Raw genomic sequence first — 10,179 nt, 5'->3', positions numbered from 1 at the left:
ACAGACCAATTTATTGGCTGAGTATGACAGCTCCCCAAAACGCAAGAAGTATGAATAATCTGACTTCTGCGGAGGATGCATTGCTGTAAATGCTGTACGGCCACTGCAGACGGCGGATTTACCATGCAGATCCTTTTAGAATCGTAGAATACTGGTGCAATATCGAAACTTGGTTGTGTATTGTGCGTTTCCTCTTGTTATATTCTAGTTTTTAATCCCGGTGCTGAGTTAATTTGAGTTAATGTGTAGCGACTAATTGTATAGCTAATAGGCTATGTGTTTGTAGATTGACAAATAAAACAGAGTTGTTCAATAGTATAGAAATGCAGTAAATTAACTTGAATTAAAATTCAGACCTCACTAAAGACCTCACTAAAACTCAGACCCTGGCTACGGCCCTGGTCATTCACTCCCTGACTATGTTTTAAATGGCATCCTTTTCCCTAAAAACTCCATTGTTGTTTAAGGGCTTGTAAGTAAACCTTTCACTGTAAGGTCTACACCTGTTCTATTCGGCGCATGTGACAAATACAATGTCACGCCCTGACCGTAGAGAGCTGTTTATGTCTCTATTTTGGTTTGGTCAGAGTGTGATTTGGGTGGGCATTCTATGTTCCTTTTTCTATGATTTGTATTTCTGTGTGTTTGGCCTGGTGTGGTTCTCAATCAGAGGCAGCTGTCTATCGTTGTCTCTGATTGAGAACCATACTTAGGTAGCTCTTTTTCCCACCTGTATTTGTGGGTAGTTGTCCATGTATAGTTGCCTGTGAGCACTACGTTGGCTACACGTTTTCGTTTTGATGTTTATTGTTTTGTTGGCGACATCTTAAAATAAAGAAGTATGGACGCTCACCACGCTGCGCTTTGGTGTACTGTTTCCACCTTAGACGATCGTAACATACAATTTGATTTAATTTGATTTCGGACATACTTAAGTTGTACACTTGACTCTCTCTAACAGCACTCTCTTTCCAGATCGCTTTGAAAGTGTTTAGCATTTCTTCTGAAACATTTGAGTTTCACACTTTCTTCTATGGTAGCACTGTGGAAGTATTTTGCATATAATGCTCAACTTTATGCCGTTGCTCATCAAAAGCACCTGTTCCACTTATTTCACTGTATGCACTCACTGTGCAAGTCTCTCTGGGTAAGAGCATGTGTTAAATGCTGGATCTGTTAAAAACATAAGCCTTGAAAGCCCTGAGGAGAGTTATCTGTCTGAAGTGAAACTCTGCGTCCCAAATGGCAAGCTATTACCTATATAGTGCACTACCTTTGACCACAGCCCATAGTAATCTGGTCAAAAGTAGTGAACTATGTAGCAAACAGCGACATAGTCAGGGACATTTGGGACATTGTCTATGACTGTGAAACTGCAGTGCATACTAGATTAGAGGAGATAAAAAGTGCTCCAGGGTTTTATAAGCGCAGCACGTCCTAGCACCAGCCCCTCTTCAAACACACCATTGGATTGTTATTACTTTGTCCTATGACATTAAATGACCCGCGTGCCCTTTTCCCTCTCTTGTCCACTCCGCAAAGTCATGTGGCACACACACGTCATAACATTGATCCAGTCCCACACACACACACCCCAGACGTGGCGCGCCCACTTTAGTGTAGTATGCCACCTGCCACCAGCCACCACATTACAATACATTACATCCATTGCTGATGTCACCCGCTGTCACGGCCGTCAAAGGAACTGGACCAAGGTGCAGCGTACATATTCCTTTATTATTGGAAATGCAGACAAAAACAATAAACACTACAAAACAAACCGTGAAGCTAAAGGCAATGTGCCATAAACAAAGTCAACCTCCCACAAAGACAGGTGGGAAAAAGGGCTACCTAAGTATGGTTCTCAATCAGAGACAACGATAGACAACTGTCCCTGATTGAGAACCTTACCCGGCCAAAACATAGAAATACAAATAATAGAACATAGAATACCCACCCCAAATCACACCCTGACCAAACAAAATTGAGACATAAAAAGGATCTCCAAGGTCAGGGCGTGACACCCGCATAATAGACATCTTATCAAATCAAATGTTATTAGTCACATGCGCTGAATACAACAGGTGTACCTTACAGTGAAATGCTTACTTACAAGCCCCTAATCAACAATGCAGTTTAAAAAAAAATAAGGATAAGAATAAGAAATAACAGTAACAAATAATTAAAGAGCAGCAGTGAAATAACAATAGCGAGACTATGTACAGGGGGGTACCGGTAAAGAGTCAATGTGCGGGGGCACCGGTTAGTTGAGGTAATGTGTATAGTTGAAGTTGGAAGTTTAAGTACACTTAGGTTGGAGTCATTAACTAATTTTTCAACCACTCCACAAATTTCTTGTGAACAAACTATAATTTTGGCAAGTCGGTTAGGACATCTACTTTGTGCATGACACAAGTAATTTTTCCGTTGACTGTGCCCTTAAACAGCTTGGAAAATTCCTGAAAATGATGTCATGGCTTTAGAAGCTTCTGATAGGCTAATTGACATAATTTGAGTCAATTGGAGGTGTACCTGTGGATGTATTTCAAGGCCTACCTTCAAACTTTTTGCTTGACATCATGGGAAAATCAAAAGAAATCAGCCAAGACCTCAGAAAAAAAACTGTAGATCTCCAGAAATCTGGTTCATCCTTGGGAGCAATTTCCAAACGCCTGAAGGTACCATGTTTATCTGTACAAACAATAGTACACAAGTATAAACACCATGGGACCACGCAGCCGTCATACTGCTCAGGAAGGAGACATGTCCTGTCTCCTAGAGATGAATGTACTTCGGTGCAAAAATTGCACATCAATCCCAGAACAATAGCAAAGGACATTTGCACAATGTCCTTTGCTGTTGTTCTGGGATTGATGTGCAATTTTCGCACCGAAGAAACCTGTACAAAAGTATCTATATCCACAGTAAAACAAGTCCTATATCGACATAACCTGAAAGTACGCTCAGCAAGGAAGAAGCCACTGCTCCAAAACCGCAATAAAAAAGCCAGACTACGGTTTGCAGCTGAACATCGGGACAAAGATTGTACTTTTTGGAGAAATGTCCTCTGGTCTGATTAAATAAAAATAGAACTGTTTGGCCATAATGACCATCATTATGTTTGGAGGAAAAAGTGGTAGTCTTGCAAGCCGAAGAACAGCATCCCAACTGTGAAGCACGGGGGTGGCAGCATCATGTTTTGGGGGTGCTTTGCTGCAGGAGGGGCTGGTGCACTTCACAAAATAGATGGCATCATGAGGCAGGAAAATTATGTGGATATATTGCAGCAACATCTCAAGACGTCAGTCAGCAAGTTAAAGCTTGCTCGCAAATGGGTCTTCCAAATGGACAATGACCCCAAGCATACTTCCAAAGTTGTGGCAAAATAGCTTAAGGACAACAAAGTCAAGGTATCGGAGTGGCCATCTTATTGTGGGAAGCTTGTGGAAGGCTACCAGAAACGTTTGACCCAAGTTAAACAATTTAAAGGCAATGTAACCAAATACTAATTGAGTGTATGTAAACTTCTGACCCAATGGGAATGTGATGAAATAAATACAAGCTGAAATAAATAATTCTCTCTACTATTATTCTGACATTTCACATTCTTAAAATAAAGTGGTGATCCTAACTGACCTAAGACAGGGAATTTTTACTTGTATTAAATGTCAGGAATTGTGAAAAACTGAGTTTAAATGTATTTGGCTAAGGTGTATGTAAACTTCCGACTTCAACTGTACATGTAGGTAGAGTTATTAAAGTGGCTATGCATAGATGAAAACAACAGAGAGTAGAAGCGGTTTAAAAGGGGGGGCAATGCAAAGAGTCCAGGTTGCCATTTGATTAGGTGTTTAGGAGTCTTATGGCTTGGGGGTAGAAGCAGTTTAGAAGCCTCTTGGACCTACACTTGGCACTCCGGTACCGCTTGCCGTGTGCTAGCAGAGAGAACAGTCCGGCACTTCCGGGGCCAACAGAGATGGCCGCCTCGCTTCGCGTTCCTAGGAAACTATGCAGTATTTTGTTTTGTTATGTGTTATTTCTTACATTGTTACCCCAGGAAATCTTAAGTTTGATTTCATACAGTCGGGAGGAACTATTGGATATAAGAGCAACGTCAACTCACCAACATTACGACCAGGAATACGACTTTCCCGAAGCGGATCCTCTGTTTGGTCCACCACCCAGGACAATGGATCGGATCCCAGCCGGCGACGCAAAACAACGGCGCCTTAGAAGGGGCAGACAGAGCGGTCTTCTGGTCAGGCTCTGTAGATGGGCACATCGCGCACCGCTCCCGAGCCTACTACTCGCCAATGTCCAGTCTCTTGACAACACGGTAGACGAAATCCGAGCAAGTGTTGCCTTCCAGAGAGACATCAGAGATTATAACGTTCTCTGTTTCACGGAAACATGGCTCACTCGGGATACGTCATCAGAGTCGGTACAGCCACCTGGTTTCTTCACGCATCGCGCCGACAGAAACAAACATCTCTCTGGTAAGAAGAAGGGCGGGGGTGTATGCCTTATGATTAACGAGAAGTGGTGTGATCATAACAACATACAGGAAGTCCTTTTGTTCACCTGACCTAGAATTCATTACAATCAAATGCCGACCACATTATCTGCGAAAAGAATTCTCTTCAATCATAATCACAGTCGTGTATATCCCCCCCCCCCCCCCCCCCAATCAGACACATCGACAGCCCTGAAAGAACTTCATTTGAATCTATGTAAACTGGAAACCACATATCCTGATGCTGCATTTATTGTAGCTGGGGATTTTAACAAGGCTAATCTGAAAACAAGGCTCCCTAAATTTTATCAACATATCGAATGTGCAACCGGGCTGGCAAAACCCTGGATCATTGTTATTCTAACTTCCGCGATGCATACAAAGCCCTCCCCCGCCCTCCTTTTGGAAAATCTGACCACAACCCCATTTTGTTGCTCCCAGCCTATAGACAGAAACTAAAACAGGAAGCGCCCGTGCTAAGGTCTGTTCAACGCTGGTCCGAACAATCGGATTCCATGCTTCAAGGTTGCTTTGATCACATGGACTGGGATATGTTCCGCATAGCATTGGACAATAACATTGATGAATACGCTGATTCGGTGAGCAAGTTAATTAGCAAGTCCATCGGTGATGTTGTACCCACAGCGTCTATTAAAACCTTCCCTAACCAGAAACCGTGGATTGATGGCAGCATTCGCGCAAAACTGAAAGCGCGAACCACTGCTTTTAATCAGGGCAAGGTGACCGGAAACATGGCCGAATACAAACAGTGTAGCTATCCCGCCGCAAGGCAATCAATCAAGCTAAGCTTCAGTATAGAGACAAAGTAGAGTCGCAATTCAACGGCTCAGACACGAGAGGTATGTGGCAGGATCTAGAGTCAATCACAGACTACAAAAGGAAAACCAGCCCCGTCGCGGACCACAATGTCTTGCTTCCAGACAAACTAAACAATTTCTTTGAGGACAATACAGTGCCACTGACACGGCCCGCTACCAAAACCTGCGGGCTCTCCTTCACTGCAGCTAACGTGAGTAAAACATTTACACGTGTTAACCGTCGCAAGGCTGCCGGCCCAGACGGCATCCCTAGCCGCGTCCTTAGAGCATGTGCAGACCAACTGGCTGGTGTGTTTACGGACTTATTCAATCAATCCTTATCCCAGTCTGGGGTTCCCACATGCTTCAAGAGGGCCACCATTGTTCCTGTTCCCAAGAAAGCTAAGGTAACTGAGCTAAATGACTATCGCCCCGTAGCATTCACTTCCGTCATCATGAAGTGCTTTGAGAGACTAGTCAAGGACCATATCACCTCCACCCTACCTGACACCCTAGACCCACTCCAATTTGCTTACCGCCCCAATAGGTCCACAGACGATGCAATCACAATCACACTGCCCTAACCCATCTGGACAAGAGGAATACCTATGTAAGAATGTTGTTCATCGACTACAGCTCAGCAATTAACACCATAGTACCCTCCAAACTCGTCATTAAGGTCTCGACCCCACTCTGTGCAACTGGGTCCTGGACATCTTGACGGTCTGCAAGCAAACGTGCAATCCTTGGAGAATAAAATCGATGACCTACGCGCAAGATTAAACTACCAACGGGACATTCAAAACTATAATACACTGCTCAAAAAAATAAAGGGAACACTTAAACAACACAATGTAACTCCAAGTCAATCACACTTCTGTGAAATCAAACTGTCCACTTAGGAAGCAACACTGATTGACAATAAATTTCACATGCTGTTGTGCAAATGGAATAGACAAAAGGTGGAAATTATAGGCAATTAGCAAGACACCCCCCAAAACAGGAGTGATTCTGCAGGTGGTGACCACAGACCACTTCTCAGTTCCTATGCTTCCTGGCTGATGTTTTGGTCACTTTTGAATGCTGGCGGTGCTCTCACTATAGTGGTAGCATGAGACGGAGTCTACAACCCACACAAGTGGCTCAGGTAGTGCAGTTCATCCAGGATGGCACATCAATGCAAACTGTGGCAAAAAGGTTTGCTGTGTCTGTCAGCGTAGTGTCCAGAGCATGCAGGCGCTACCAGGAGACAGGCCAGTACATCAGGAGACGTGGAGGAAGCCGTAGGAGGGCAACAACCCAGCAGCAGGACCGGTACCTTCGCCTTTGGCAAGGAGGTGCACTGCCAGCGCCCTGCAAAATGACCTCCAGCAGGCCACAAATGTGCATGTGTCTGCTCAAACGGTCAGAAACAGACTCCATGAGGGTGGTATGAGGGCCCGACGTCCACAGGTGGGGGTTGTGCTTACAGCCCAACACCGTGCAGGACGTTTGGCATTTGCCAGAGAACACCAAGATTGGCAAATTCGCCACTGGCGCCCTGTGCTCTTCACAGATGAAAGCAGGTTCACACTGAGCACATGAGCACATGTGACAGATGTGACAGAGTCTGGAGACGCCGTGGAGAACGTTCTGCTGCCTGCAACATCCTCCAGCATGACCGGTTTGGCGATGGGTCAGTCATGGTGTGGGGTGGCATTTCTTTGTCGGGCCGCACAGCCCTCCATGTGCTCGCCAGAGGTAGCCTGACTGCCATTAGGTACCGAGATGAGATCCTCAGACCCCTTGAGAGACCATATGCTGACACATGCACATTTGTGGCCTGCTGGAGGTCATTTTGCAGGGCTCTGGTAGTGCACCTCCTGGCACTAAGGCGAAGGTACCGGTCCTGCTGCTGGGTTGTTGCCCTCCTACGGCCTCCTCCACGTCTCCTGATGTACTGGCCTGTCTCCTGGTAGCGCCTGCATGCTCTGGACACTACGCTGACAGACACAGCAAACCTTTTTGCCACAGTTCGCATTGATGTGCCATCCTGGATGAACTGCACTACCTGAGCCACTTGTGTGGGTTGTAGACTCCGTCTCATGCTACCACTAGAGTGAGAGCACCGCCAGCATTCAAAAGTGACCAAAACATCAGCCAGGAAGCATAGGAACTGAGAAGTGGTCTGTGGTCACCACCTGCAGAATCACTCCTGTTTTGGGGGGTGTCTTGCTAATTGCCTATAATTTCCACCTTTTGTCTATTCCATTTGCACAACAGCATGTGAAATTTATTGTCAATCAGTGTTGCTTCCTAAGTGGACAGTTTGATTTCACAGAAGTGTGATTGACTTGGAGTTACATTGTGTTGTTTAAGTGTTCCCTTTATTTTTTTGAGCAGTGTATATTATGTTTCACAGAGTCGTGGCTGAACAACGACAATATCAACATACAGCTGGCTGGTTATACGGTGTACCAGCAGGATAGAACAGCGGCCTCTTGTAAGACAAGGTGCGTCGGACTATGTATTTTTGTAAATAACAGCTGGTGTACTCCCTTTGGCCCCTTTTTCTCCGCCTCCTCTTCACGCAAATTACGGGGATCTGGGCCTGTTCCCGAGAAACCAGTATATTGTTTGCGTCGGGCTCGTCAGACTCGTTAAAGGAAAAAAACTATTCTGCCAGTCCGTGGTGAGTAATCACAGTCCTGATGTCCAGAAGTTATTTTTATCATAAGAGACGGTAGCGGCAACATTATGTACAAAATAAGTAAAATAATAAGTTACAAAAAAACACAATTGGTTGGGGATATGTAAAACGTCTGCCTTCTTCTCTGGCGCCATTTTATGGATGACACAATATCACCAGATTTATCATAACGTGAACGTTATTTATATTAAGTATTACATGGAGAAACTGGGACCTCTCTGAAATGAAAATGGATCGTCCTCCCTCAGCAAAATATATTTTACCTAAATCCTTCCTGAACGCTTGAAAAGAAAAACAAGTGACCTTGCCCTATACTCAAAATAATTATTAAAACATAAAGTCGATAGCAGAGAACATCCTTACCGGTTACTCTCACTTCTTGGACAGATCAGAGCCTTATATACGCCATTTTAAGAACAGTTCTTCGTCCTGTAAGCATTACATTGTAACGCAGGAATTTTGACAGCGTACAGGGCTGCAGGCCAGAAGGTTGTGGGTTCACAGACCACCATGGACAAGAGTAAGAGTGGAAAGATCGTCATAGCAAAAGCAGAATCTTTTAATAGGCTACCACACAAATTACCGAAATTACAGACTAAGAATGGACAGAGAGATAGGCCTATGAGTTCATCTTATCATATTTCTCCAATGCCAAATCAGTGTGTCTTGTTTGCATCGGTAAGAATCTGAGCATGGTACTTTTCAAAAGTTAGGCCTGCCTTTCCACACCAGACAGTAAGCCTACCGACACAGAAACATTTAAGCTTTAACTGCTGGCTACTCTTCTTCCATGGCTTAAACCAATGACAGAAGGTGTTTCCCTTAAAGCTGTTTGGGTTGAACCATTTTCTATTGTACAGAAAGTGAATAGCTTAATCAATTGATAGTGACAGAATTACATTACTTCTCAAGCAAAGTACTTTTTTGTTTCCTTGGCTATAGAAAGTTGTAGTTCATCCTCTGAATGTCAAAGAAACTAAACAATGATATGCCCATATGCATCGGAGTCCTTCACTGACACAGAGGTCGGCTATTTTAAAAGTGCATGATGGGTGGAGGAATTGGCCAACAAATCTATGTAAATATCAGCCTATATCCTAGTTTTGTCTGTCAAATAGGTAGGCCTACCTCTTATTTCTGAAATAGGAAGAAATATGCTCCAACACAAAGCCCTCTTGTTGTTAGTAAAGTCGAATTAAAATGAAAACAGTTTAAAATAATTATTCCTAATCCAAAATTGCCTACCCATTTCCGATTGGTTGTGCTGCGGGTGCTGCTCCAAGTTGCAGCACCACAATGAAAGTTACTTGAATCTGGCTTATTGTGAGGTCAATAACTCTGATAAATACCCAAGGGCAAGAAAAATATTGTTTTCATTAAAATCAATTATAGTAGTAGGTAGCGATCAAAGTTGACCTCCGGTCCGCCTTCTCATCTTCAAGCTCTCCTTCTCAAACTGAACAGAATATAGGCTATAGGCTAGTCCATGCACAATATATAGATTTTTTGGGACTAGGCCTAATAAATAATACAATACTGAATAATTATTTGACTCTCCTCCTGAACTGCCACTGTAGGCCTACACGGTACAGCATTGGTTAGGCAACACCAAAAAAGTGTTTTTGATCAGCAAGAGTAGAGCAGGTTGGGGCTCAGGGTTGGAATATCCATTGCACTGTATAATGCAGCCTAGTTTTATTCACACCATCGCAGCTATCTTAGAAATATAACTTTGCTCTGTGCTTCTCCGAGCAGGCACGTCGTAGCCTATAGGCTATGGATAATTTGATTGAGACCACACCAAATAGCCTACAGGCGCACAATTGATATTGTGTGCCCAGCAGAGAATCAGCAACTAATCCGGACGACTGTGTGATCACGCTCTCTGCAGCCAATGTGCGTAAGATCTTTAAACAGGTCAACATTCACAAGGCCAAAGGGCCAGACGGATTACCAGGATGTGTACTGCAAGCATGCGCTAACTGGCAAGTGTCTTCACTGACATTTTCAACCTCTCCCTGTCTGTAATGCCAACATGTTTCAAGCAGACCACCATAGTCCCTGTGCCCAAGAACACTAAGGTAACCTGCCTAAATGACTACCAACCCGTAGCATTCACGTCTGTAGCCATGAGGTGCTTTGAAAGGCTAGTCATGGCT

The sequence above is a fragment of the Salvelinus fontinalis genome, chromosome 3 (genome assembly GCF_029448725.1).
Source record: "Salvelinus fontinalis isolate EN_2023a chromosome 3, ASM2944872v1, whole genome shotgun sequence".
Taxonomy (NCBI): Eukaryota; Metazoa; Chordata; class Actinopteri; order Salmoniformes; family Salmonidae; genus Salvelinus; species Salvelinus fontinalis.
This window is presented reverse-complemented; position numbering follows the sequence as displayed.